We start from the raw sequence: 25,803 nt of genomic DNA, 5'->3' as shown, positions 1-25,803 counted from the left end.
AATAAACGGGAAACTAAAGTAATTTCTTAACTTCACCTAGCCCTTGTTTCAATCACAAAGTTGTATCAGACTTTGAAGTATCTCTGTAGGATTCTAAAATAATTCTAAAAAAATTAAGAGCTTGGGTTATTGCATTTTTAAACTACATTTTCAACACTAGAGAGTAGTTCTGGGTTCTATGAATGAAGACATTAGCTTATTTAGACTTTTTTAAAAAAGATTTTTAAAAATTTGTTTATCCAAGAGCTGGAGTACAGGCCAGTGGCACAGGAGGGTGAGAGGATTCACCAGAGACAGAGCGGGGAGCAGAACAGGCAGATGGACCACATAAGCGCTGTTGAGGGGAGCAGCAGACAGGACAGGAGAGGTCTGCTGCACCATATGGGTATCTCCCTGGCTGGCAGGGACTCAAACCTGCACTGCAGAGCCTGTGGACAGCTTCACATTGCTGCTGAGGCACCGGGGAGGCCCATATTTAGACTTTTCTTCCTCTCCTCATTTCCCTTATATCTGGTTTCTTTAAACATTCCTGAGCTAATTTTACTTTTACATTTTTCTTTAAAACTTTAAATTTTTTCTCTCTGCTATACTTTATATATTTTTGCAAGTTACCCTTAGCCCACAGTAGAAACAAGACAATGTAAATAAACATAAATATAACATATTAAAAGTTACTATAATTCAAAATGTTGATAATTCTGATTCATGATTTACCAGTAATTTTTCTGTGTGCAATATGTGTAAAGTTATATATTCATTATTGAAGGCACAACTTAGAACAACACAGAAGGCTCTCTTAAAATCAGCATTCACCTACCTAGTCACTAATAAATCTCTTCACACATCATTGTGTTCTCAACTTAAAATTTATAAGCAGTAAAAAAACCCTGCTTCACTTTGTTTTGCTATTGGAATTGTGTTTGTTAGTACATGAGGTGATGAGGTGAGTGACTCCTTGTTTGCTATTTTTTAAATTATAGGTTGTTAAGTAGGATCTGCCAGGGTTGAGTTTAAAAATTTTGTTATTTTTCATGTATCAGAATCCAAGTTGAAACACTGGCTTGATTGTTAAAATGAATTAACTAGAGGTAGTACTTGCACATTGGCTCATTAACAGAAGAAAAATTGACCCTTGCTAATCACTTACAGAATTTTAGTTGTAAAGTTAATGATGAATGTGGCCAAACCACATAGAAACCACTTTCTGTTTAGGAAACAGAAAGCATGATTTGTTTTTCCTCCAAGGTAGTGATGATTACCCAGCATGCAATTCATTTTTTAGTTATTTTTCCTTCTTTATGTAACTTCTTTTTCTTAATGCTAGACATCATAAACTTAACCATTTCTCATCTTGGTAGTTGAGCAGAACTGGATATTAAAACAATCATGGAATTAGACACAGAGAGTTTCTGTCATAAGTAGACTTGTACAAGTTTCTTAGCCCTGCCTCAGTTTCATTTGAAAAAAAGATGGAGGTGAGCTAGTTGGTCTCTGAGTGCCTTCTGTTTGTAAAATTTTTATTCCTAAATTAGTTAAGTGGAAAATAAGAGTGACCTTCTGGGTATTCCTTGCATTAAGTTGCATTACAGCCATTTCAAATCATTCTTGAAGCAATATTGACTTGCTTTAACTTTTATTTGTGAAATAAAATAACTGTAATTGAGTGTCCAGCATCACTGATCATTTTTCTGTGATCAGCACTGCATTGCATCTCACAGACCTTAGAGTAGGTCCCTGGGTGTGCCCCACAGACCAAGATACAGACTAGAAATGTTCAGTGGGAGTCATGGGCCAAAGAACAACAGAGTTGGTGGTAATTCAGACATTTAATTTAGCCTCTCTCCAATAACTGTCAAGTTCCAGAAGTTTTCAATTATAATGGCTATTTATCCTATGACATATTTACCAAAAATCAAATACCTATTTAATTTGAAAAAGCACTTTTATAATCAAATTTTTCTGAAGTTAGATAAGTTATTTATAGTAAAAATTAATAATTTTATCTTCTGTGACATAATCATTATGAAAAAGTGAATGAGGGCCTCCCTGGTGGTGCGAGGGGTTAAGACACAGGACTATGATGCTAACTGCAGCCACTCTCAGCAGGAGTTTGATCCCCAGCCAGGGGACCCACCTCTCCTGTCTCACCTGCTGCTTCCCTCAGCAGAGTATTTCAGTAGATCTGCCTGTCCTGTCTCCCCACCCAGCATCTCTGGCCTGCACCCCGGCTCTTCTATGCATAAATAAATAAATCTTTAAAAAAAGAGTCAATCAAAATATTTAAGTTAAATGATTTCAAAGCTGAATTACAAGCCTAGGATTCTTTTAAATATATATATATATATTTTAGATTATAAAAATTATACATGCCAATCATAGATTTTACAACTTATAGGAAAGCATAATGAAAAGCACATTTATCATAACTTTACCATTTGGAAGTGAGAATGGTTCTTATTTTGATTGTCTTTATTTCCTTACAGATTTTTTTCCATGTCATCCATAAATATATTTTCACTTTAAGCAACAGTGGAATATATTAACATATGTAGTTTTGGATCCTGCCTCTTCCCACTCAAATCCTTAAATAATTATTGAAAGTGTATCTTAAATGCTATAGTAAAGCCTTGTTTTGGCCGTTAACCTTTTATACTTATAATGATTATAAATGCTGCCACATTAAATATCCATATCTATATATATCTATATATACATACCTACCTTTTACTACATCTTTTTTTGTTAATTTATCGATATGAATTCATGCAATATTATACAGGTAGAATTACCTGTTGAATTACTGAACTACTTTTATACTTTTTGGTACATATCATCAATTCTTTCCCATAGAGAAATTTGACTGACCCATTTACTGAGGCACTTTGAAAATGTGTGACTGTTCAATGTACTACTCATCTACTCTGAAGATTTTATACATATACACACATATTTTATAAACTATTTTGTATAATTTGATGATTTTGTACACGTATAACCTATACTGTGTTTTCTCTCTCTCTCTCATCTTTTTACCTGTCATCTTCATCTATTTATCATCTAGCTAATGTCAGTTTATTTGGAAGATAATGTCAGTATATGTCATGGGCTATTGTCAGGGTTTCTATCCTGTTCCATTGGTATATGTCTCTAATATTTTAATTTGCATTTAACTTTGAAGTGGAGATTGAAAAATATGGGGCAATAATTTTATTATAAATCATTATTAGGAGAAACTGTCAATTGGAGAAGGAAATTTATGTGAAGTGGGATGCTAAGCAAACTTGTGGTTAGAGGGGAAGTCTATTGGCTTGATCCATAAAGAGATTTGGAACAGTAATTGCTCTGTATTACAGGCTCTATACCGTCTGAAGCAAAGGAGTAAGGATTTTATATACCAATATATTGGGCATTGGATCTTAGAATCCTCAGGTTGGAGACCATAATTTCCAGGTATCTTGGGGTTAGGTGGTTCTAATCACTTAAGGGTATTCTGGGAAAAGTTCAGTTGTGAGTTGTTAACATTTGCCACAGCCATAATCATAGGTCAGTATGTGTCATGGGCTATTGTCAGGGTTTCTATCCTGTTCCATTGGTATATATTTAATTGGTCTATGTTTAATTTTCTGTTAATACTACATTCTTCAAATTATTTTAATTTTTAAAGGTGTTGATATCTTCAGGGCAGGTACTATGTCATCTTATTTTCTATTGACTATTCTTGACTCTTTGTATCATAATACATATTCTAAAATCAGTTGAACAAATCCTTTCTCTTCCACAAAAGTTTGGGTTGTTGATTGAGGTTGTATTCAATTTATGAATAACTTTGGGGGAAATTCACAATATTGTCTAAAATCCATAACATGGTGTGCATTTCCACTCTTCAAATTGATCCATTTCACTTGATTTTGTGAATCAAGTACAATCAAGTACTTGATTTTTTTATTCTGCAAATCCATTTTTTTTTATTTTCCTATAATCTTATTTATCTCACCTAACTCTTTTCATTGTAGGCAATCACTGTAAAATATTTTAGCTAATTCTTTAAGTAATACTGACATATTTCTATAAGTTTATATTACAATTTAAAAAATTTAAAATTTGACATTATTTTGACTTGACAATGAAAATATGTGGATTAAGCTTAAAATTATTTCCCTCATGTTCACATATTTTATCTTGTCTTGTCATATGAGAAGTCATTTGCCTCTTTTATTCAATTTTTAGTGTTTGTTATTTATATAAATATTTTTTATAACTGAGCCACATATATGCTATGATTATTGTACTTCTGTGTTGTGAATTTTTGTTTCTCCTTAATGGAATACTGACTTTTTAAATATTCTATACTTTTGTATACATTGAATTGGACTTTCACTAAGTGCTCCCTACAATAAATAGTCTTCTAGGTAAAATGCCAATTTAGGTTTTACTTTCTTGAACAAGACTAAGTATCTTCTACCAACTTTTTGTATAATGTATTGCTGTTGTTTGACTTTGTTAGCAATGTTAAAGCATGTGTCAAGTTTATGCTTATGTTATTAAAAAGTACTGTGTATCTTGTATCTTGTGAAATTTCTTCATAGGTTTGTCAATAGCTTGGTTGACTGTAAGTCTGATTTTTGCATTGCTGGCTTTTCATCTGTATTCTGTGTTTTCATAAATATTTCTTTTTTCCCCCCATTAGTTTTTTGAAAATTATTGAAAAATTCTGGGACTCACTTTTTCCCCTCTTTTTACCCCCCTGTCTTCATAAATAGTTCAAAAAGGATGTGTTATACTCTTGTAGTTGATGTTTCATATGGAGAAAACTATGCTTGAGTTTTCTAGTTAGATTTTAGTTTTTTAGTTAGTTTTTAGTTTTTAGTTTTTTTAGTTAGATTTTTTGTTTTTTAGTTAGTTTTCTAGTTAGCTATTTCACTCAGAAAATTGAATCCATAAGCCTCAATTTTCTTACTAGGTGAAAAATGTCAGACAAGATCATCATGAAGGTCCCCTAACTCCTAACTACTGTATTTCTGTGACTTATGCTCCAAGTAATTGTGTTATCTCTATTTTTCTCAGTTAGTGATAATGCTAGTCATTCTGAATTTTATCCAAACTACTGGATCATAAAGTAGTTGCTGTATGATAGCAACTACTTTAAAATTACTTGAGAGATATTTGGAAATTGGTATAACAATTAGATGTAAACCATTTAAAATAATTGAACATTACAGTACTTAAGTTATTAAAAAAAGACTTTTAGTGGTGAACATAATGTACTATGTAAAGATGTTGATTTATAATGATACACGTCATTATATACTTAGATAATGTTCTATGTCATATGTTATAATTTATTGTTTTATATATTGTTATAATCTATATAATATTCTAACCTGTTACTTCAATAAAAATTTTTAAAAGGAGAAAAATATGTTCAGAATGAAAAAAAAAACCCACAACAGTTCCCTGCATCAGGGAACTGATTTTAACAGGCACAGTTATTGTGTGTTAGCTATCAGTTTGGAATTTGAATCCTTTAATTCATTGCTGATCCTAGGACTGACTATTATGCTCAACACGAGTCATGTGTTTGCTTTTTCACTGCAAAGTCGGCATGGCTTCTTCTGGCAATCTTAGCACAAAGTGATTTCAAAATAATGTTTCGTCTGGAAATTGTTATTCTTCCCTGCCTGGTGAGTGATGAAACTCGGGCATGTTGCTTCCTGCTGTTGCATTGCTTCCAAGAGTGCTGTAATTGTAAATAAAAGAAGGATTAATGAAAATAGTGAAATCTGCATCTCATTTTAGAGATTACTTTTTCAAACCCAGTCCTTGTTCCAGAAGCTTAATTTTTTTCACCCTGGCTATCTTTTTTGTTGACAGAGCAGTAGTGTGTGGCATAGTCAAAGAACATAAGCAGCTTTGAGTCAATGAAAAAACTAATTATTAGTTTTTTGAAAATTGTTGAAAAATTCTGGGACTCACTTTTCCCCCTCTTAAAATTTTTGCATCACATATTATTTTTGAAGGATAGCATATTGCCTATAAGGCAGGACTTTTAAATTAGAGAGACTAATTTTGAATTTTGCCTCTAACCCTTAAGAACTCTTGTCTACTTAGTCTAAGATTCAGTTATTTCAACAGCAAAAATAGGGCTAATAGAATTTTGTGGGCTTGCTCTGAACATTAAACCAGATAATATGTGTAAAACATTTTGCACAGTGCCTGGCACAAATACTCACTGGCTGTTGGATATTATTATTAACACTTATTAAATGAAATGCAGACCCATGTAGAAAATACTCAAGCTATTATTACTTAGCATGAAGGAAATTCAGTAGGTGTACTATTAAGCAATAATTATAGTCTCTCTCCTCTGTGTATCTATTATCTAATATGTTCTGAGAAGATGTTGCTGATAGGACATCTATTCAGGCATTAAATTATGGTGGCGATGACTCATTTTTGGCCTGTTCTACTTTTCCACTTCAGTGGATTCTGCATGATTTTTCTCAAATTGAATTGTCCTTTTTATTTCCAACTGAACACCAGGTTGTTGCTTAATGCTAGTATTTCTTAACCAAGAAAGAGCCTGTTTGTCTTTCTTCTGGTGAAAGAAGGTTCTTAAAATTCTGTAGCAGGTATTCTAAGTAGGATATTTTAACAAGTTTTACATATTTTTTCTAATTACATAGGATATGTGATGTAGATATTACTAATTACTAGTTTAGATTAAAGAATGACTGTAATATATAGGGCATTTCTTTGTTTCCCCTTTTTTTCCCCTAGAAAATGAATGCATTTCAGGGAAAACTTCCCTGAGTTATGGGTGATTTCAGTTATTTAAATATTTTTTATGGAATATGCACAGCAGTAGCCAGTAATATAAGTAAAGAGCACACAGTTTTGCTTATATTTTTCATAAAATAGGTTTTTTAGGGTAGCAGGTTTTTTTTTTTAAGGTAAACATGGTATGAGATATCTTGGAAGATTTAGAACATCAGAACAATAATCTTTTTGCCATATTAGTGTGATAATTTAAAAAATAAAATTTTTTTTTGCCAAACAAAGAGGATTAACTTTCATAGTATATATACATAATACATTATAAAACATGAGGGTTTTGACTTAAAATGTGTCATCCATTTTTCTTTATTTGTATTACAATCACAGATTGTTCTGTGCATTGTCATTGCAATATCCCAGAGCAGAGCGTTTGATAGAATTTTGAATTATTGTTGTAATGAAGATATATCATAAATTTTCATCTGTGTTCAGATACACACATATTTATACATGTAAAACTTTTCTTTAACTCAAACCTTTTTTTTAAAAGTCTATTATCTAATCTAATGAGAGGAACACTTGAAAGAGAATTCACTTGAACTAAGGACTGTCAATTCTTCAATTTTATATTCTAAGAGTAACCTTCATTGTTTCAGTTTTCCAACTCCTTTTCAGTTTTCTTTGTGAAGAGATACAGGTTTAGAAGATAAAGGCAGGGCAGAAGAGTGCTTTATCATTATTACAGGATTTTCCCCAAACCCTGATTAATCACTTAGTGAGCTGGGCAGTATATTTTTGGGATTTTAAAAATAATGTCATTTTATTTTCTGAAGTGCTGCCATACACTTAAGTTAAATATGCTTTATGTTCTTCAACCTGATGTACAAATTTTTATTTCTTTTAAAAAATTTCATTGAAGTGGCATTGCATTTTAACATTCTATAAGTTTCAGGTATGCCATTATTAAAAATCAGTAACTATATACTGCATGAAGTTCACTAAAAGTCCATTTGTGGTCTTCACCATGTAATTGATCCTTTTTATCTGACTGACTTGGTCCTATTCCCTTTCCCTTCCCTTCTGATAACCACTAAGTTGGTTTTATTTTATTTATGTATTTATTTTAAAGATTTATTTTATTTATACGAGAGCCGGGGTACAGGCCAGATATGCAGGAGGGTGAGAAGATTCACCAGAGACAGACAAGGGAACAGAACAGGCAGATTGACGAAGTACACTGCTGAGGGGAGCAGTGGGCAAGACAGGAAAGGTCTGCTCGCCATGTGGGTTGCTCCAAGGCTGATGGGGATCGAACCATGGCTGCAGAGGCAGCAGACTGCTTCACAGCACTGCGTTAAAACTCCTGCACCACCAGGGAGGCCCCACTAAGTTGGTTTTATATATCTAAAAGTTAATTTCATTTTATTTAGTTCATTTGTTTGTTTCTTCACACACTACATGTATGTGAAATCATGTGGGATTGTATTTGGCCATCTGAATTATTTCACTTAGCATAATAACCTTAAGCCCATCCACATTATTGCAAGTGGCATGAGTGTATCTTTTTGATTGCTGAGTAGTATTCCATATGTATATATATATATACCACATCTTCTTTAGCTAATCATTTGCTGGTGGTCACTTAGGCTATATTTAATAGATTATGTAATTCTTTATACCTAAAGGAGATAGAGCTTATACTAGAATCAAAGTATCTTTCTTACACTGATATTTATTTAAATCAAAAAGTTTCTAGTCTGTCTAATTTACCCTTACCTGGTGAGGCTCAGAAGAAAATACCCAGACAGGCTTAGATCTTTAATTTTTGCTCATGACTATGAACATCACAAGCTGTAGTACTGAGACCCATTCATATATGCTTGCTCTTTTCTCTTACTTTTCCTGAAGGGATGACTAAGGAAGGGAAGGAACAAAGAGGATCAGTTTTTGTAACCATAGAGATTTCCCAGCCAAATACTCTTTAAAATGTCTAATGGCATATTTGATATCACACATTCATCCTTATGGCTCTGGTGCCTAAAAGAGCTTTTAGGGAGCTTATTATTAGAATAAATCATTTTATTAAAAAAAGGAATAGTTGTTTTTCCTCTTTTAAATATTATGTTCACTTATTAACTTTGATATTATAAAAATGAGAGAATCCTGCATTGTTCATTTTAATCTCTTGTATCTCTTGTGTCTAGATTCTAGAATAAAATTTAACTTGTGTTTCAGAAATATACATAGATATCTTTCTTGTCTTGGACTGTATTGTTTTCCTGGGGCAATAAATCAGGGATGCTGACAGAAAGCTCCTAAGTAAATGAATAAGCAAGTTGTTGAGCCACTAACAAATATATGCAATTTATCACTTAAATGATACATGTCATGGCAGGTGTTTGTGAATGATATGCTATTGCCCTCTTTTTATTTATTTATTTTCAGTTTTATCAGGGTAAACTGCTATGTAAGAGAATATGAAGAAGAGTATATATAGAGGAGAGATATAAGGAAGAAATACTTTCTATTTTATGGTTTTTAAAGTAAAATATATTGTTTATAGAGCCAGAAGGGGATAGTCAGGTATTAGCTCTTTATATACAGCAACATAATATACTAAGGATCAAGAAGAAAAATTTAATCAAAGATCAAGAAGAGAACTTAGCTGCTATTAATGAAACATGTGTAATGTCTTCTTTATAACATCTTAAAACATTTACCTACCCAATTATTCTCAAACTTTAATTTGCATATATATAAATATCAATACGTGGCTAATTAAATTCAGATTCTCAGATTCCCTCTTAAGATTCTAATTCATTTCTGGAGTGGTCTTCAGGCACTGCATTTTAAACTAGCATTGCATTAGATTTATATGTGGATGGGTGGCATATTTCTTCCCTGAGTCCTGCCAGAATTTTGGAACACTAGCAGCACAGTTACTGTTAACAAATTATAAGTAATTACTATCAAGTAATATAAACTTAGAGCGTGGTTCCACCTCCTGTTTACTATTAATCCCTGTAGTGTGATTGTGTAAACTTGGTGGAATTCCTCTTTGAGGCATCTTGCTATTCCTGTTGTTTGAATCAGGGGGAGTCTATCTCTGTTGCTTAGAAATGTAAATCAGTTGTGATTGATTTAAGAAAAAAACCCATTCAAAAAATTTTCCAAGTTCATAGAGTTTTATGGAGTACAAAAGACATCTAGTCTTTTTTTTTTTTTTTAAGATTTTATGTATTTATGCATATAAGAACTGGGGTACAGGCCAGACATGTGGGTGGTGAGAGCATTCACCAGAGACAGTGGAGAACAGAACAGGCAGATTGACCGACATACACTGCTGAAGGGAGCAGCGGGCAAGTCAGGAAAGGTCTTCTGTGCCATGTGGGTAGCTCCCTGGCCAGCCAGGGGATTGAATTCCTGCCGCAGAGACTGAGGACAGCTTCATAGGTTGTGTCTTAACCCCTCACGCCACCAGTGAGGCCCAAAAGACATCTAGTTTTGGAAGAGGAGCAGGACTCAAGACAGTTGTGCCTGGAGTTGGGAAGACCACTGTGAGGGTGCCCTGTAGGAAGTTTTGGCCACTTGCTATTGCTGCCCCCTGTTACTGAAACCACCATCACTGCAAACATCCCTGTAACACTCGCTCAAGAGTCATCATTAAGGGTAGTGTTGACTCATTTTTAAGAGAGTTTGTTTCCTCTGCTCCTCTTTCCTGGCCAGTGATAATGAAAAAAGAAACTCTAAAAGCAAAATTGAGACTGTTTTGAATCCTTACTTCAGGCACCAGACTGAGATCTTGTTAAAATTTTGTAAAGTATTTCTTGGCTTAGAATATAATATTTAGATGAAACATTTTTAGATAATATTAAGTACATAACACAATTGACTTTTTTGAATGGAAAACTGGAAATTCCTTAAGATCTCTGGCAAAAGGATGGAAAAGTGAGACTCTGAGTTCACCTCCTCCACATCATCCATTGAGTGGAGGCTAGAAATTCAAGATCAAGGTTTGGTCTCTCCTGAGACCTCTCTTTTTAGCCTATAGATGGCTGTCTTCTTGCTGTGTCCTCAAATGGAGTTTTCTCTTTGCACACACACCCCAGTCTCTTCTTATTAGGACACCAGTCATACTGACTTAGGACCCCACTCTTACGACTTTATTTAACTTTAATTGCCTGCTTTAAAATCCTATCTCTAAATATAGTCACATTGAAGATTAGGGTTTCAATGTGTGGATTTTAGGAAGAAAAATTTACTATTAAGTCCATAACAAGCTTTATTGAGAGATATACATGTGGAAGCTAAAAGGGAAACAAGTATTAATTGGGCAATGAAAGCTTTTAGACCATGATATAAATCTGACATCAATGAAAGGAATGATAGAAAGAAGCAGAAATGGGAAAGAGCTTTAGTCAGTAATGTAGGTCTTGTTAATGTGAATAGAGGTATTTGGAGAAATGCTTATCATTAGGTCACTGTGTTGGGAAGAAATGACCAGTTCTCTGCTGTACTCAACCTACCACTCGCAGTTTGAGTACACCCGTAGGCTTTATGGGTAGAATACAGCCTTTCGGTTATGAAATATATTCATTTTATAGCCTGATGGTCACCTTTTCCAGGTGACATTTTCCCTTGTAAATCTATAGACCCTATATTTGATTACCCTCAACTGTTCTAAATCATGTACTTCTTCCTCAGAGCCTTCCATGGGTAAGGATAATCCTATTATCAAATATCAGTGTTCTGCTTACCAGTTAGTCTGGTTATCAACATTTTATATGATTAAATAGGGACACATGCTTTCACCAGGAGAGTCACCCTCTCCTGTACCAAATGATGAGGGAAATGAATCACTGTCCATGTGCTTTAGCTCCTTTCTCTCAATAGATTAAGTCTAATACCTAAAATCTAGTTTATATTTTTATCTAAAATGTCAAAGAAAGACAAGTTTATAAGACAGAAAGTAAATTAGTGGTTTCCTGGGGCTGGGGTAGGAACAGTGATTCATTGTACATGAACATAACAGATATTATTAGGGGAAGGAAATATAGTAAAAATAATTTATGATGATGGCCTAACCACTTCATAAAGTTACTACAAATTGAATTGTAAATTTGAATGGGTGAATTTTACTATATCTAAAAATACCTGTGTGAAGTCATCAAAAAATGTCAAAAGTAAATCCCTTCTGATAAAGACTGATAAAAATCTGTCAGATTGATGAGAACAAATATATCTGAAGAACATGTTACTGCAATTCTATATATCAGTCTTGTAAATCACGAACTTTCTTAATAAGCAGTTTTTTCCTTAATAAGCAGCTTTATTTTGAGATATTTCAATCCAATTATATTGCTATATACTCTATAACTTTATAGTATGACAAATGTTCTGTAGTTGATTAAACAGTTATAGAAAATTGAAACTACATTAAATGAGAATTGCCCTTCCCGCCCCAAATAAATTTTGATGAGGATACAGTAATTTGCTAATCTTGAAAGTAGGTTATTTTGAGAAAAATAATAATAGGTATAAGTAGCATCCAGAATTCAAGTATGCAGCCATGAGAGACATTTGATATATGTCATGATATATGTGGATTGGGGAAATAACCTGGAAGTGGTCCAAATGTAGTACATATGGCGTACACGTGAATCCTACAATGAGATGCTGTTCTGCATTGTTGATCATAAATTGGATTGGTTAAGTAATTAAACTGAGTTTTTGAAGGTCAAAGACATTGTTTCCCCAGCATGTTTTACTTGTACTGTTCTGTGTATATTTAATAATAACATATTACTGGGTCAAATTCTTAAAGTAATTCAATTACAGTAAATGATAATATTCAACTAAGAGTCATTAATCACTTTTAATCTATCTCTTGCAGGCATAGGATCATTTTTAGGACATAGGCTTTGTAATGATTTAGTTTTAGGTGATGTATTTAGTCTTAATAATTCTTAATGCACTAAAGTATTGAACAATCTTAATCAGGCCCACAATAAATTGATTGAGTGGAAAATATAGTGCAGATTCACATATTTTAATTTTAGACTGTTGAGTTTGTGATATGTTAAATATTTGCAATGAATAATTTTTCATTCTCTGTTAGAATTTGTTGGTCTCAAGAGACTTATTTGAGTTCTTTGTGTATCTTGAATATGAGCCTCTTGTTGGATGTATGATGTGTAAATATTTTTTCCCTTAAAGTCGGGTGTCTTTTTGTAAAACATTTTCTATTTCCTTTTATTTGAGTTTTAATGTTTTCTCCACAGAAGTCTTATTTTTCTTGGTTAATTCCTAGATTTTTCTTTGAGATTTATTATATGTACCTTAATACTGGTATTGAGAAATGCTGTTCATGTCATACAAGAGGGCTACATTGGTAGGTCTGTCATGAATCCCTTTGAAGCACCCATTTCAAATTGAACTTTATTTTTAAACCCAGTTTTATAAATCTTGTCTTTGAGAAAGAAACTGAAAAGTCAAAATAGAAGTAGACAAAAACTGTGGGCAAGAGAAATATAATAATTAGTAACAGTTTTGGGAAGGTTTTGTTAAGAAAAAAATTGCACTATACAAAGATAAAAAGGCAAAGAAGGTATTATTCAAGGCTACAGCAATAAGGGTATGAAAACAGAAGTAAATCTGAATTCAACTCCATTGAAACGGGATGGCAGTGTTTTTAAGCAAGTGAGATAGACTACTAAAGGATATTCATGGGTGAGGGTGAGTAATAGGATATGCTGAACATATTCAGTTACTTCTTGAATTTTTAAATATTTTTTCCAGTAACTGGGTCATCTGTGTTTGCTAATTGGTGCTTATCAAAGAAGTAAGACTCCTGTACACCTAGAGACTTGATGGTTACATTTCAAAAGAATGGTGCTAAGATTCTTGAAAAAGGTATTCCTGGTTTATAAAACTGACAGGAGTTCTTTAAAATGCAATAATTATGCCTCAAAAGGGAAGAAAAAAATTATAATTACATTTTTTATTTCTAAAGAAAATGTTTTCTGAGCTAGATAGGTTCTAGAGTCAGGAAGAAGTCTGTCTAAAGTTTAGTTAGGCTAAAAGGATTGTCAAGGCTAACTCAGTTTATTTGATAAGAACTCTTTGCTTGTAACCCTGAAGTTCCTAATTATACAGACAATACTTTCATATTGAAAAGGCATATGGATGGTGTTTTGATCTTCAATATGTTTTCTTCTTGTGCTAGACTAGATAATGTAAAATGTAATCAAGTGATAATTAGTGATAATACAGATAATAGAGGATCACTTAATGTGAGGTTTTTTCATAATGAATTTTTTTAGTTCACTTCTATAGTGAGAGTTTGATGTATTAATTAATGAGGGTATTTCCTTTATCTTTCTAATTTTTTGAGACTTCTCAATTTTCATAAATTAAATTTTTTTTAGCACGTAGTTTAATTGCTTTCTAGTTATTGAAATAAAGAGCTTACTTTGATGTAAGAACTATTGAGTTTCCTTTTATTAACATACACAGATGGTTTTAACTAGGACCAAAAACCCTGAATTCTCTGAGCTTTTCAAACTCTGCTTCCCAAATCTGGTTTATACCACATTAGTTCTATCTATAGTCTTTGTCTTTGCCAAGACAATTAAATAGAATTTGCTCCAATTTTAACTGGCAAGAGACATTTTCAATGTGATCTCTTTAATTTTATTTAGTGTTCTTGCTTTAACATAGTTTTTTCTTTCTCTTCACTCCAAATTTTAATAAAAAATGTATTAGAATTTTGTTGGGGAAATACAATAAAAAATAAATTCTCCTGCCAACCCAGTGAATTGTTTCCATAAAATATAGAAGAGAATGCAAGTTTTATTATAAAATAATTAGACCAGATTGTGCTATACATCACAGGCAATGTGCTGAAGATCTCGCAAAGACAAAAAGAAAACATATTCTTTTTTAAAAGATTTATTTATACAAGCACTGGGTACAGTCAGAAGTGCGGGAGGGTGAGAGAATTCACCAGAGCCAGAGCGGGAGGCAGATCAGGCAGAAGGACCGAAGCACACTGCTGAGGGGAGCAGCGGGCGGCAGGAGAGGTCTGCGCGCCATGTGGGACCCTCCTCCAGTGGCCGAGGAGCAGCCGGGGATCGAACCGGCATCTCAGAGGCCGCGGGCAACTTCGCAATCCAGCGCTCAACCGCTGCGCCACCGGGGAGGCCCAACATATTCTTTTTATTTAGTCAGATAAATATAATACATTATGTGATAATTCTCTTTATACAAGGAAAATTTTTCTGTCTTTGTGATATGCTGGAAGTTAAAACCAGGAGTCTTGGCTAAGAGTCAGGGAGAAAAGCCCTCTTTCTTGGTGCTTGCATTTTGAGGCCCCCAAGACCTTCCTGTGATGCAAAACTGGCAAGAAGTTCATTTAATACTTTTTTGCTGTTCAGGATAATGGGTGTAGAAATGGAGGAGAAGGGAAGATTATAATTAACTTCACAAGAGTGATCCCTTTTGTAAATGGGAGAGCTCAATGCATTTTAAACTGAGGTGTTTAAAGAAATGCTAAACTCTCCATGCCTGAGATTTTGCCCAGTAAAAGTAGAGATGGCAAGAAATTTCATTAAAATGGTCAAATGTATTGCATAATACAACATGAATATCAATAAGGCTATGATATGTGTTCATAACTGATATAGAATCTGAACTTGTGACCAATACAAGAGATCCAGTATTTTCTAGGGGTCCCCATGTTTTCTCTTAGACTCTATGCAATCAAACCAGAGACAAAATAATAATAATAATAATAATAATAACACACACATACTATTTTTCCAGAGAAATTATTGGTATAATTTTGTGATTATGAGGTAAGTTGAAATAAGAAAGTCATCTGCGATTACCAAGTCTGTGTTACTCATTGTGAATGTAATAATAGTAAGGTTGATGCAGTGACTGGGGCTGTGTTCACTATTTGCTGAATATCTTGCTCATGCTGCCTGCCTCCCCCAGCTCACAAGGTCCCTATTGAAATTCTTGAACTTTTAAGATCTTTGTTTCTCTTACATGTTCTTTTTAGTTTTCTTGGGGAAACTGAAAAATACTTATAGGACCTTATTAGACTAAAAATCTGCTTAAAGGTTTTTCTCAATATTAAAAGATAGACTTTCGGTTCCACTGCAAACTATTATCCCTATGCCTTTTGTTTTCCTCAGGCTTTTTACTTTTAAGTTCTTTTTATTGAACTATAATAATTGACATACTAGTTTCAGGTGTATGCATAGTGATTCAGTATTTGTTTATATTGTGAAATGATCAAATAATTTTGTTAACAGCTGTCACCACACATAGTTACAATTATTTTTTCTTGTGTTGAGAACTTTTAAGACCTACTCTCTTAGCAACTGTCAAAAATGTTAACTGAAAATAAAGTCTCAGTGATGGTTAGCGTTTTGGATAACAATGTGAGGATTCAAACCAAGGAAGTAGTTAAACAGATTTTTACTCTGAGAGCTCTTCCAATAAATACATAAATTTGGACTTTATTTGTATCAGCAGGACACTAAATCATTGACATAAAGAATGTAATTTTTCTTGTTGGAGGGACCTCCAAGTTGTTCTGACCTAAAGATATGCTGATGCTAGAGGTAAACAATGCAGGATTTAATCTCTTTCTTTCTAAAGAATGTATTGCTGAGACTAGATACCCATTGTTTAGTTTTCTTAGTCTGGGCCTCCCCGGTGATGCAGCGGTTGAGCGCTGGGTTGCGAAGCTGCCCACAGCCTCTTCAGCACCAGTTCGATCCCCAGCTGCTCCCCGGCCACCGGAGGAGGGTGCGCGCAGACCTCTCCTGCAGCCCGCTGCACCCCTCAGCAGTGTACTTCGGTCCTTCTGCCTGCTCTGCTCCCCGCTCTGGCTCTGGTGAATTCTCTCACCCTCCCGCGCTTCTGACTGTACCCAGTGCATGTATAAATAAGTAAGTAAATCTTTAAAAAAAAAATAATTTTCCTGGTCTGGCTCCTTCGTCATCAGTGGTTTGAAAAGAATAACTTCACCTTTAGGCAGCAGACTTGCTGTATAAGCGATGGGAGGAAATCTGTTTAGACTTTAAATCTATGAAGATGACTTTGATCTCTTTTCTGCTACACCGGAAGGGTGGTATCCAGAAAATTTTTTATGTTCACAATACAATACAGTATTCTAACTATAGTCTCCAATGCTGTACATTATATCCCCAGGACTTAACTGAAGTAACTTTTGATTCCCTCCACTCATCTCAGCCATACTTCCCATTACCTCCTCCCATTGTGTAAATGGCAAGGCTTCCTTCTTTTTATGGCTGAATAATATTCCACTGTGTAAATAGTCTACACTTTATTCATTCATTGATGGACATTTAAGTTGCATCTTCATTTAGGTTTTAAAAATGTTTAGATACATCTCAAAGAGATAGGTATGTAATTTGTAATTTCAATTCTTATGGAAATGCTAAAGACAAGAGAGGCCTGGGAAAGTTCTCTTTTAATTTTCACAACAGGAAAAATTAAAAAAAATATTTAGGCTTTTTTCCTTATCTATGCAACATTCTTTTAAACTATTTTCTCAAACATTAAACTTTTTTAAGTAAAAGTAAGGTAATATGTTTAACTATATTTTAACAGGTGCTACCAGTAAATTTCCAAAACAATTACTTTCTCACCTAAAGGTATTCTTTGTGAATTAGGAGACTATCTTTACACTTCACCAGAAATTATTTTTGAAACCTCACAGTATCTGTGCCTATAAATACAATTAAAGGAATTAGATGCATGTCTGGATTCTTCTAGTGACTTTAAATGAATGAAATTTAATAAGTAATTGTGAGAACTTTTATTTGCCATAAAAGTTTTTACTTTAGCTATACGCAAATCACAAAGCTAATTTTTCAAAGCTTCACTTTTATTTATGAAATCGGAAAATTCTAATGGACATATTCCTTTCAGACAGAATGTTTATAGTTCTTAAGTCCTTTCATTCAAAAATTATTTATTTGCTGTCTACTGTATATAAATTACTATTCTGGGCCTGCCTGGAGAGTTAATGAATAAAAGTGCTAGATGTTTAAAGGTGCTAGTTTTTACCATGATTGATCTTAGAATGGTCAAGGAGTCAGGAAGAAAACAATATTTGCATTTATATAATGTATTAGAAAGAAATATGCATTCCTTAAGAAAAAATGTTAATGGATATTCATGTATTTCCATATTTTAAGATAACTCTGTTTGCAACTTTTCCACATATATCCCTCTGAAGTGATCATTTGCAATGTTTCTGAGGAATAGATTTGAATTTAAGGTGCAACAGGAGAGCTGGAACAAGTAAATTATCTATAAAATGAGTTAGCTGCCTGCACAAAGCAGGCAGCTGTAATTTTCTACTTATTGTTAAGTATGGATGTAATAAATCGTATGATGTTGTTTGGTTTTGAATTTTGGGGTAAATTTATATCTATTGTTTATACCTTTAAGAGAGTTTTACAAACTTGCATATCATTTTGTAAGCTGAGATTTAAAAATTTTTTTTTGTGATCTATTGCTTTTTTTTCATTTAGCATCTTTGCAAAGCTTTTTAAAAATTTTAAATACTGGGAATATAGGAATACGAATATTCATTGAATTTTTTTTTGAGGTTGTTGATGGGTCAAAGCTGCAAAAGTTTTAAGAGTGAGCAAACTAAGAAATAGTTTGCCCCAATGGTGTTGGTGGTAGGAATTGGGGTAAAGAATTCCAAAGGAGGTGATTTGACAGAAGGAACAGGAATTTTCATTGACTTTTATCAACACTCTGCCCAAAGAGAGATTATCCACTTACAAATAAAAGAAGTGGAATTTCTGGTTATTCTTTTGTTTCTTCTTTTTAATGCAGTAGATCATTTTTGATATAGACAAAATATTTAGGATCTTAATCATTCTGAGAAAAAAGAGCTACATAATTTTATTTAAAATGGTTTTATTCACTCCCATGAGTTATTAAAGTTTATACAAGAAACAGAATGGTTGAATTATTGAAATATTACTTGTTACTTACTCTTGGGCTTCAGACTCTTCAGTTATTCTTTACTGCTTTTACAACAAAATCCAAAGTCCAATGTGAAAAGAAAGGTCTTCCCAGGATAGGCCTTAACAACTTCTCTAGAAGGTTTCTCCTCTTACCCTACATGAATGCTGAACTTCTTGTAGTTCTCTGTGCCACACTCTTTCAGGCCACTGAGACTTTGCTTATTCTTTTTAAAAAATATTTTTTGCGTTAGTATTGGTTTACATCATTGCGACCCCTTCGGGCATTGTTGCCATAGAAAACCCACCGTCACAGTCATAGAAAGAACCCATAGTCACCACTCTTGACCCCTGGGCTTCCCCTCTTTGTTTTTGTCTCTCTCCTTCTCCCTCCCATCTGGTTGTGCCTGTTCCGAAGTTAGCTTTCAAGGGATTTTTTAGTTTGGCTTTATCTAACGCTTTGTTTTGTTTTGTTTCTGTATTCCACATATAAGTGACATCATCTGGTATTTGTTTTTTTCCCATTTGACTGATGTACTTATGCTTTTGCCATCCTGCCCCCCCCCCAGAGGGTAAGTCAAAAAGGGTTTCATTCAAAAAATTGTTTAAATAATTGATTCTTAAATGTTTGTATACAAGTATGCTCTAGATTCTTCTTTTAATCTAGTTTGCTCAACTATAGATTCCTAGGCCTCCTGAGAATTTCAGATTCAGCAGATCTGGAAGGTGAACCTAGGAATCTGCACTTTATTTTATCTAATCCACCAAAGCTCCAATGCCAATACCCTATTCCCTTTCAATTACACCTCATCCCCAACTTGGCTCCCCCACTCCAAAGTCACTATATTTTTTAGACTTTAAAAGGTTTTTTGGTTTGTTTTTGCCAGTTGGTTTCTTTGTTTCTTTGTTTTCCACAAATGGATGAAGCCATCAGGTTATTGTCTTTCACTTTCTAACTTATTTCATTTAGCATAATTATGTCAAGACCCATCCACTTTGCCCCCAAGGCATAATTTCATTTTAAAAATAGTTGAGAAGTGTTCCATTGAGTATATATGCACCACAATTTCTTTATCCATTCATCCATCAGTGGGCCTTTACGTTGATTCCAGGTCTTTGCTATGATGCACAATGCTGCTATGAGCAGGGAGGTACATAGATCTTTTTTTTAGTGTTTCTGTATCTGGTAGATAAATACCTAGGAGTGGTATTGCTGGGTCATATGGTATTTTCACTTTTAGTTCTTTAAAGAACTTTCATACCATTTCAGGATCCTGCTTTTTAACAAATATTTCAGAGGATTTGATGCAGGTGATTCATGATCATACTTGAGAATCCCTTCTTAATGTGATGAGTAGCTCTTAGCTAAACAGGAAAGAGTTTGGATAATTCAATTAGATGGCATTCTAGACACAGGAACACCTTGAGCAAAGGCAGCAAGTCAGTGAGGCAGATCTCACATGACTTATAAGAATTGGTTGTTAAAATTTCAGGCATTTTGTGAACTGTTCATGAAACACAGCCATTATGAACTTGCAATTGACACAATTTATGAAAAGTGAAAGTAATAAGCATTATTTCATTATATTTTTACTATTATCTGTGTTCTTAAGCATATCCATGTTTTTAAGATTATGTCATGGGTCCTAAAGAGTTTATTAAAGAATTTTAATTAAACTGAAACAAGAAATTATTAAAAAAAAAACCATGATGGTGTAAAAGAGAATTGGTAGGGGAATTTGATATTTTCCAACTACTTCATTAGCCAACCAGAGGTGATTATAAAACCTTACCAATTTAATAAGTTATTTTACTGTTTTTAATTTCAGCTTTTTAATGTTAATAAAAATGAAATAAAAAATGAAATCTCTCTGTTTTTGTTGTTTTATTGTTTAAATCAGTCTTATATAGACTTAGTAACGTGTCAAAAATTTCACATTATGATAACTTAGAATGAATTATACAATATTAACGTATGTTGGGTTCACATTATATTCTCACTGTATGTTCTGTTTGTAGAATGGATTAATATCATAAATCAGCATCTACTGTATATCATTTTCCTACCGCCTGGACTATTTATACTACATCATTGCATAAGAATGAAAAAGAGTTGGTTGTATCTAGTGGGATACAAGCAGGATTATGCTTCTGAAATTAAACTGGAAATGGTAAAATATGGGGCTAGGAAACAAGTATTGGCCTTCTAGAGTGTTTTATGACCGAGCTTTGCGAAACATGTACTTTATTCTAGTGAAGATGGGAAAACCATTGTGGCAATTTAGGCCACAGAGTGCTATGGTCATTTAATTTTAGGAAGTGGCTCTGGGGAGGCTGATTTTGAAGCTGTTAAAACTAAAGAGCAGAGGACAATTTAAAAGATTATATTCCATCTAGCTCCATCCACGTTGCTGTGAATGGCATGAGTTTCTCTTTTCTGATTGCTGAATAATATTCCATTGGGTTTATATGCCACATCTTCTTGATCCAGTCATCTATTTTTGAGCATTTGGGTTGTTTCCAGGTTTTACCTATTGTAAATAGTGCTGCAATAAACATAGGGGTGCAGGTGTTCTTTTGAATCAATGTTTTTGTGTCCTTAGGGTAGATCCCTAGTAGTAGAATTCTGGGTCATATGAATTATGTGCAGTGAAATAAGCCAGAGGAAAAAGAAAAATATTGGGTGGTTTCACTAATAACAGGAATATAGGAGAACCAAATAAGACATCAGTGTAAAAAAATAATAACAGTACAAAACACAACAAAGCAAAAACAGACAATTATAAATCAGAGACATACTGCAGGGGAGGAGGAGGGAGAAGGATCATAGGGAGGTAGGGAGGAGCACAGGGGACTGTGGTGATGGTGCACAGGTGCCTTGGGGAAGGAAATTCTATGGGGACTCAATCTGAGGGGGTAGGGGAAAGCAAATATTGTTTAAAAACTAAATAAAAATAGTATTATAAAAACAAAAGATCATATTCCATATGAAAGATGATAATTTGGACTACAGTATTTCAAGAATAGATGGAAAAGAGTGGATTAATTGGGGAGATATTTAGAAAGTTAACAGTGACTGTAAAGAATATGCGAGAGAGGAGAGAGAGACATGTATTTCCCACCTGTGTGACTGAGTGAAAGGCACTGCACGTCAATAAAATATAGACTAGAAGGAGCAATTTTAAATGAGGAAAACAAGGCCTCCCCTGGTGGCGCAGGAGGTTGAGTGTAGCACTGTGAAGCTGTCTGCAGCCTCTGCAGCATGGGTTCGATCCCAGCTGGCCAGTAAGAATCCCACATGGCGTGACAGACCTCTCCTGTCACGCACACTGCTCCCCTCAGCAGTGTATTTCATCAGTCTGCCTGTTCTGTTCCCCACTCTGTCTCTGGTGAATCCTCTCACCCTCCTGCGCATCTGGCCTGTACCCCAGTTCTTGTATAAATAAATAAATCTCAAAAAAAATGAGGAAAACAATATGTACACTAGAATTTGCTGTTGTACATATGCATCCTTAGTATAATGCTTCCCCAAATTTTTCATGTTGTGACACCCACAGAGAATGTAGCATTTAAGATAAATGAACGAGTCTCGAGGTTAGAAATAATCAACTTTTGTAATTCTAGTTCTCTCAAATTCTGCTCTGCTTGCCTCAAAACTTGAGGAGATCGACATGGAGCACTCCATTTGGAAAAGTTCCGTGCTATACTCACTATCCTCTTTGTTCTCTAAAGTCTTAACAGAAGTTAGGGAAGAGGGATGGGGCATGAGTGTGCATGTGTGTGTGTATTTATATATAAAATGCATGTTGTAAAATGATGACAGAGCTCAGTGAAGTAACACATTTGATGATGACTTGACATATTGGAAGGTGGAAGAGTTGAGAATAAGATGCATCCTAATTAAGACTTCGGATTTTCTCACGAAATTAGAGAAGTAGCGGTTGCTCTCATTTCGGGTTGTATGATTACTGCTGTAGCCTGATGTTTCTCTATTATCACTGAAAAGAAGGAAAGGAAACAGGGCAAATGAGAATTGAGTTCCCTCAAGCTAATTGGGAGTGTAAAACAAGCAAGTAATGTCTTTTTTTTAAAAAAAGATAAACTTAATTGGCAATTATAGGAAAAAGCAAATTGAATATTTTTAGTATAAATTGAGAGAGAAAACTGACCAAGTTCTGGCCTATAGCCAGAAGGCTTTTAACAGTAAGAAAACTGTTCTTGTTTTTTACATTCAGGAGAAATGTTATTTTTATTTATCATAATATACCACAACATATGATTTTATTTTCTTTCTCAGACACATATCTAAGTAAATCTATGGTTGTTATCATAATTTATATAATAAAAATAAGGAGGTAGCAGCTCTAAAATATTATTCTAAACTTATAGCAATGATGGGATAAATTATGATAAAATCAGAGCTGTCCTCAAAAATCCATGTTGTATAGGTACACTACCTGTGTGACTGTATGTTGAGTATTTTACCTGTAAATCAAAAACCATTTTACCCTTAGGAGCTCACAGTCAGAAAGCAGAGTCCAGGGGAGAAGACAAGCACATAAGCAGGGTGGTTGTAGGTACAGATATGATGGGCACAGATACTAAAGGAGACATAGTTCACTGAATGCAAAGGGGAGGGAGATGGGAGGGCCTGGGAAGGAGTGTGACAGGGAATTGTCTTCCAACACATGAGGGCATCAGAGAATATGGCTACTGTGGAATTTCAAGTGGTGCAATATTATCAGGTTTTATAACATGATCAGAGATGAGGCTGGGTAAGCAAACAAAGATAACAGAAAGTCATGAAGAATTGTTTACAAATTTAATTTTTACCTGAAAGCAATTGGGAACTCTGGATATATTTTGTAAGGGGAATAACATGAATAGCTTTGAGTTTTAGAAAGATTACCCTGGGAACAGCAGAGACAGAGAGGAGGGAGTTGGCAGAGGAAGCAGGGAGGGAGACCAGTTGAGAGATTGTAAATATTATGAATCTGAATTAGAGCATTGACAGTGTGGATATTGAAAAAAGGAACATGTTCAGAACCTATTTAGGAAGGGAAATTTGGAATCTTATTGATGTGAGGGAATGAAAGAAAAGGGAAACATGGATTCATTTGGTCTAATTTGTGTGAATAGTGGTATTTTTCATATGCAGAGGCAATAGAGAAGGTTGATACATGACAGTGCATTATTTCAGTTCCTGTCACTGCCAATATCTTCATAAGATTACATGCTTGCAGTCTTATTGTCAATAAGTTAATTATTGATGCAACATGAATGAAGGGGAAGTGTCCCGACCCGCGGGATTCGGAGGCACGAAAAGAGAAGGGCTGAGGATTGAAATGAGGGGCTTGACAAATTGACGCTAGCGTTTGCTTCTTTATTTTTCCTTTTTCCTTTTCCTACTTTTACATGTTTTTCCTTTCCCTGTCCTACTACCTTCCCTGGCTTTCTCTATGCTCCTCTCTCAAAGTCTCTACACAGCATCCTTTCCACAGTCTCCCTCTCGGGGTCTCCTCGCCTCACCCTCCACGCAGTCTCTCTCCCCGCCGTCTCTCCAGTCGCTCCCGTGGTTTCCTTCTTATCCCCCCTCGCTCCTCTCTCGTACCTCTCTGTCCCACGTGCTTCTTCGGATGCGCGGTGGTTTCTCCGAAAGCGAAAACGAAACCGAAACCTCACTTCGGAGCATGCGCAACATGGCGCATGCTCCGTGCGGCTCCGGACATTTGCGAGCATGCGCAACACGGCGCATGCTCCATGCGGCTCCGGACAGGGAAGAAGTGAATTTTGCAGTTTTTAATGAAATAGAAAAATTTTAAGAGGAAAAGTATTTAAATACTTGAAAGAAAGAAGTTGTTACATCTACATGTTATTTTCAATGCTACAGTTTCTGGCACTGGCCATGACAAAATGCTACTACATGTCTTAGAGTAGGTAACCAAGTGTTCATTTTCACTTCATAGACTTGCATATTTAGCTCCTTTGTTAGGTTTGGGATTTTCCTTCTATTATTTCTCCGATTTCTTTACTTTCTCTCCCTCTTATGACAATCCATTATTCTTATCTTGCCTTTTCCAATGGAATTGGATAGTTCCTGAAGTTTTTCTTCATTTCTTTTTACTTTGTATTTCTCTTTCTTCCTCTACTCTGTCCTTTGTGCATCTTTATCTTTGAGGTCAGTGACTGGATACTTCATTTGGTCTATTCTGTTTCCTTAACTTTTTCTAGATTTTTTTATGTCATCTTTTGAGTTTTTTTTTTACACAAATTGACGTTTTGATGTAAACGTCAATTTCTGTTTTTTTTGTCATCACTTTAATTTCTCTAGTTATTCGTTTTTCTGAGTTTTGCTTTCTTAATTAGCTTTTGAACCACTTTGACATGCTTATATGTATTTTCTTCTCTTCGATTTTCTTTATTATACTAATTTTCAACTCCATCTGATGGGGAGATAAAATATTCCATGTCTTTGTGGTGAAATTTTGAACAGTTGTTCTTTCCTTGTGATGTCATATACCTTCAGTGTCTCAAGGTGCCCTGTGTTATAATTTTTGGTTTGCCCATTTTGTTGATTTAGATATCCTTAATTTTTAAAACTATCTGTGGTAGTAATTTAGAGAGTTGAACTACTTTTTCTATTCCAGCAGGTGGCACTCTGGTTGTAACTGATTTATTATTATTATTAATATTATTAAACCTTTGCTAGCTTCCTTAGGCACTAGATCTGGTCTGGCTGTTGATACATTAGAGGGTTAGGGACTTGGTAAAGTCCAGTCATTATAATGAACATGCTGGGGAGTCAAGGTTGGCTTGTGTTTGTGTGAACTCTTATTTTTTCTCTCTGTGAATCCGTTCCAAGACTCTGCAGTTTGTGAACTCTCAGTGCATTTCATGAGGTCAGTCCGGAGAAGTGGGGTTGCAGGAGGGAAGTAGGACACACTCTTGATTCTTTTTACTGGGACCCATCCTGTAGGGAGCGCACAGTTCCTGTGTCTGTTTTCCCCCT

The 25,803-nt window shown here is 34.5% G+C and overlaps 1 long non-coding RNA gene across 1 annotated transcript; it reads right to left on the bottom strand.

Moving 5' to 3' along the window:
- Positions 1-5,427: 5,427 nt before the first annotated feature.
- On the bottom strand, positions 5,428-18,844 carry LOC129146560 (uncharacterized). The gene is made up of 3 exons (XR_008553423.1): positions 18,826-18,844; positions 8,551-8,688; positions 5,428-5,737 (listed from the first exon to the last, which is right to left on the bottom strand). It is a non-coding gene; the product is annotated as an uncharacterized LOC129146560 (long non-coding RNA).
- Positions 18,845-25,803: the final 6,959 nt, after the last annotated feature.

This window comes from Talpa occidentalis, unplaced genomic scaffold (genome assembly GCF_014898055.3).
Source record: "Talpa occidentalis isolate TD23 unplaced genomic scaffold, MPIMG_talOcc4v2.1 talOcc4.3, whole genome shotgun sequence".
Lineage (NCBI taxonomy): Eukaryota > Metazoa > Chordata > Mammalia > Eulipotyphla > Talpidae > Talpa > Talpa occidentalis.
The sequence above is the reverse complement of the archived record's forward strand: the minus strand, read 5'-3'. Positions and strand labels throughout refer to the sequence as shown.